Source organism: Cupressus sempervirens, chromosome 2, assembly GCF_028749045.1.
Source record: "Cupressus sempervirens isolate cs-2001-9-10 chromosome 2, ASM2874904v1, whole genome shotgun sequence".
In the NCBI taxonomy this organism is placed as follows: Eukaryota; Viridiplantae; Streptophyta; class Pinopsida; order Cupressales; family Cupressaceae; genus Cupressus; species Cupressus sempervirens.
Window position 1 is genome coordinate 539166176 of NC_143119.1, and position 5111 is coordinate 539171286.

Here is a 5111-nt window from a genome sequence, read left to right on the forward strand (position 1 = left end):
TCACCATTCACTTGTGACGACGCACAATTCAAGTGCTAGACGCAAGCTCGCCCTTGAAAGGCCGCGTTCCAAGACATCCCGATGACACATTGGAACGACAACCGCTGTCGAACCATTCCCAACATTGTGCCAATCGAGTTGGCACTGAGGCGATCTTAGGGAACTCCCGCGTATCGATCGGGAAGTGCTTTCGTACCCATCTCTCACAAAAACCAATGTTAGCTGAACAATTTTATAATCCAAGGCTCGTATCCATCGATATCGTCGGCACTGGGTCTATATTCAAAGGCCACGGAGAGGTTCCGATAAGAGAAGCTCCCCTGCTCGCTTGCACAAACATCCCCAAATGCTAGACGCAAGCTCCCGCACTTAGCATCGCTCTCCAGATCACCACAATGACACATTGGAATGACAACCACTGTCGAACAACTCTCGAATTTGTGCCGATGGAGTGAGAAACGAGAGCCAGATCGGGTCGACGAAAACGGCTAAGCCAGATCGGGTCGACCAGCATGGCTCGGCCACCATTTTTTGTTGAGAGATTTTGATATTAAAGCTCCCATGTAGCCACGATAAGTACACCATGACAAATTGCTAGAGCGCCGAGCACCCATAGCAAATTTCCATTATACCAAGCAATGCCGGAGTGCTAGACAAGGGCTCACGTTTAGATCAAGTTTTAAAACCACCAAAAACACACGCCATGGATTGGCAACCACTGCCTCACCTTTTCCTAAATTGAGTCATCGGAAAACATGATCTAAAGTAGAGCCGAGGAAAAGCACTGAGATCGCTTCATGCCCCTTTCATTCATTCAACATCGGCATACACTGTTTGAAAACCCAACAATCCGATCCGCCTAGACACCAATGTTGAATGAATGAAAGGGGCACGGGAGAGGCTCGCGGCAACAACCTCTCCTATATAAGCTATTAGTGCAAGGCTCGCTCTGCATTAGAAATCTGCGACAGCGTAGACAACTCCCTTAAAAATCCAATTCAATGAAAAATGTGACCAAACAGCCATCCACGACACCATTTTTGGAGCTCGCCCAGATCGGCTCGACTAGAATGGCTCGCCCAGATTGGCTCGGCCAGCATGGCTCGGCCAGATCGGCTCGGCCAGCATGGTGACTTGCTGACTCGGTGAGAGTACTTCGATTTGTCAAGAACAAAGGCCAATCTAACATGCAAACTCTGCTACTGCGCAAACATAGGTTGCAATTATAGAGAAATTGCAAGGTCGTCACAATGGCTCGAGGCCAATGCTCCGACTACTCAGTCAATTTTCTCTTGCAATCGCCATGCCGCCGTTCACAGAGAGATCTCCCCATTCACTTGTGACGATGCACAATTCAAGTGCTAGACGCGAGCTCGCCCTTGAAAGGCCGCGTTCCAAGACATCCCGATGACACATTGGAATGACAACCGCTGTCGAACCATTCCCAATGTTGTGCCGATCGAGTTGGCACAGAGGCGATCTTAGGGAACTCCCGCGTATCGATCGGGAAGTGCTTTCATACCCATCTCTCACAAAAACCAATGTTAGCTAAACAATTTTATAATCCAAGGCTCGTATCCATCGATATCGTCGGCACTGGGTCTATATTCAAAGGCCACGGAGAGGTTCCGATAAAAGAAGCTCCCCTGCTCGGTTGCACAAACATCCCCAAATGCTAGACGCAAGCTCCCGCACTTAGCATCGCTCTCCAGATCACCGCAATGACACATTGGAATGACAACTGCTATCGAACAACTCCCGAATTTGTGCCGATGGAGTGAGAAACGAGAGCCAGATCGGGTCGACGAAAATTGCTAAGCCAGATCGGGTCGGCCAGCATGGCTCGGCCACCATTTTTCGCTGAGAGCTTTCTATATTAAAGCTCCCATGTAGCCGCGATAAGTACACCATGACAAATTGCTAGAGCGCTGAGCACCCATAGCAAATTGCCATTATACCAAGCAACGCCGGAGTGCTAGACAAGGGCTCACGTTTAGATCAAGTTTTAAAACCACCAAAAACACATGCCATGGACAAGGGCTCCTGCACTTAGCATCGCTCTCCAGATCGCCGCAATGACACATTAGAACGACAACCACTGTCGAACAACTCCCGAATTTGTGCCGATGGAGTGAGAAACGAGAGCCAGATCGGGTCGACGAAAATGGCTAAGCCAGATCGGGTCGGCCAGCATGGCTCGGCCACCATTTTTTGTCGAGAGCTTTCGATATTAAAGCTCCCATGTAGCTGCGATAAGTACACCATGACAAATTGCTAGAGCGCCGAGCACCCATAGCAAATTGCCATTATACCAAGCAACACCGGAGTGCTAGACAAGGGCTCACGTTTAGATCAAATTTTAAAACCACCAAAAACACACGCCATGGATCGGCAACCGCTGCCTCAGCTTTTCCAAAATTGAGTCATCAAAAAACATGATCTAAAGGAGAGCCGAGGAAAAGCACTGAGATCGCTTCATGCCCCTTTCATTCATTCAACATCGGCATACACCGTTTGAAAAGCCAACAATCCGATCCGCCTAGACACCAATGTTGAATGAATGAAAGGGGCACGGGAGAGGCTCGCGACAACAACCTCTCCTATATAAGCTATTAGTGCGAGGCTCGCTCTGCATTAGAAATCTGCGATAGCGCGGACAACTCCCTTAAAAATCCAATTCAATGAAAAATGTGACCAAACAGCCATCCACGACACCATTTTTGGAGCTCGCCCAGATCGGCTCGGCCAGAATGGCTCGCCCAGATTGGCTCAGCCAGCATGGCTCGCCCAGCTTGGCTCGGCCAGCATGGCTCGCCCAGATCGGCTCGGCCAGATCAGGTCGGCCAGCATGGTGACTTGGTGACTCGGTGAGAGTACTTGGAACCGTCAAGAACAAAGGCCAATCTTACATGCAAACTCTGCTACTGCGCAAACATAGGTTGCAATTATAGAGAAATTGCAAGGCCGTCACAATGGCCCGAGGCCAATGCTCCGACTACTAATTCAATTTTCTCTTGCAATCGCCATGCCGTCGTTCACAAAGAGATCTCCCCATTCACTTGTGATGATGCACAATCCAAGTGCTAGACGCGAGCTCACCCTTGAAAGGCCGCGTTCGAAGACATCTCGATGACACATTGGAACGACAACCGCTGTCGAACCATTCCCAATGTTGTGCCGATCGAGTTGGCACAGAGCCGACCAAACAACCATCCACGACACTGTTTTTGGAGCTCGGCCAGATTGGCTCGGCCAGAACGGCTAGCCGAGATTGGCTCGGCCAGCATGGCTCGGCCACAACGGCTCGGCCAGCATGGCTCGGCAAGAATGGCTCGCCCAGATCGGCTAGGCCAGAACGGCTCGGCCAGCATGGCTCGGCCAGAACGACTCGCCCAGATCAGCTCGACCAGCATGGCTCGACCAGAACGGCTCGGCCAGCATGGCCCGGCCAGCATGGCTCGGCCAGAACGGGTCGCAAAGATCGACTCGCCCAGAACGGGTCGCCCAGATCGGCTCGGCCAGAATGGCTTGCCCAGATCGGCTCGGCCAGCATGGCTCGGCCAGAACGGTTCGGCCAGATCGGGACGGTGACTTGATGAACGGACTTAAAGAGTCGGCTTGGTAGGGTGACTTGATGAAAGGACTTAAAGAGTTAACTTGGCGGGGTGACTCAATGAACGAACTTAGAGGGTCGACTTTGCGGGGTGACTTGATGAACGGACCTAAAGAGTTGACTTGGTGAGAGTACTCGGTGGGGTGACCTGATGAACAGACTTAGAGAGTCGACTTGGTGAGAGTCCTTGGTGGGCCGACCTGGTTGGGTGACTTCGTGAACTAACTTAAAGAGTCGACTTGGTGGGAGTACTTGGTGGGGTTTGACTTGATGAATGGACTTCAAGGGTTGACTTGGCGAGGTGACTTGATGAACGGTCCTAAAGAGTTGACTTGGTGAGTGTACTTGGTGTGGTGACTTGATGAAAAGACTTAAAGAGTCGAATTGGTGAGAGTACTTGGTGGGGTGACTTGATGAACGCACTTGAAGGGTCGACCTGGTGGGGTGACTTTATGAACGGACCTAAAGAGTTGATGTGGTGAGAGTGCTTGGTGGGGTGACTTGATGAACATAGTTAAAGAGTCGACTTGGTGAGAGTAGTTGGTCGGGTGACTTGATGAACGCACTCGAAGAATCGACTTGGTTAGAGTACTTGGTGGGGTGACTTGATGAACGGACTTAAAGATTCGACTTGGTGGGCCGACCTGGCGGGGTGACTTGATGAACGGACTTAGAGAGTCGACTTGGTGAGAGTACTTGGTGACTTGGTGGGCCGACCTGGCCGGGTGACTTGATGAACAAACTTAAAGAGTCGACTTGGTGAGAGTACTCGGTGGGCTGACCTGGTCACGTGACTTGATGAACGGACTTAAAGATTCAACTTGGTGGGCCGACCTGGCGGGGTGACTTGATGAACGGACTTAGAGAGTCGACTTGGTGGGTCAAACTAGCAGGGTGACTTGGTGAGAGTACTTGGTGGGCTGACCTGGCAGGGTGACTTGATGAACGAACTTAGAGAGTCAACTTTGTGAGAGTACTTGGTGGGTTAAACTGGCGGGGTGACTTGATGAACGAACTTAAAGAGTCGACCTGGTGAGAGAACTTGGTGGGCCGAGCTGGCAGGGTGAATTGATGAACGAACCTAAAGAGTCGACTTTGTGAGAGTATGTGGTGGGCCGACCTGGCGGGGTGAGTTGATGACCGAACTTAAAGGGTCGACTTGGTGAGAGTACTTGGTGGGCCGACCTGGCGGGGCGACTTGATGAACGAACTTAAAGAGTCGACTTGGTGAGAGTACTCGGTGGGGTGACCTGATGAACAAACCTAAAGAGTCGACCTGGTGAGAGTACTTGGTGGGCCGACCTGGTGGGGTGACTTGGTGAGCAAACTTAAAGAGTCGACTTGGTGAGAGTAGTAAGTGGGCTGACCTAGCGGGGTGACTTGATGAACGAACTTAAAGAGTCGACCTGGTAGGCTGACTTGGCAGAGTGACTTCATGAACGAACTTAAAGAGTCGACTTGGTGAGAGTAGTTGGTGGGCTGACCTGGCGGGGTGACT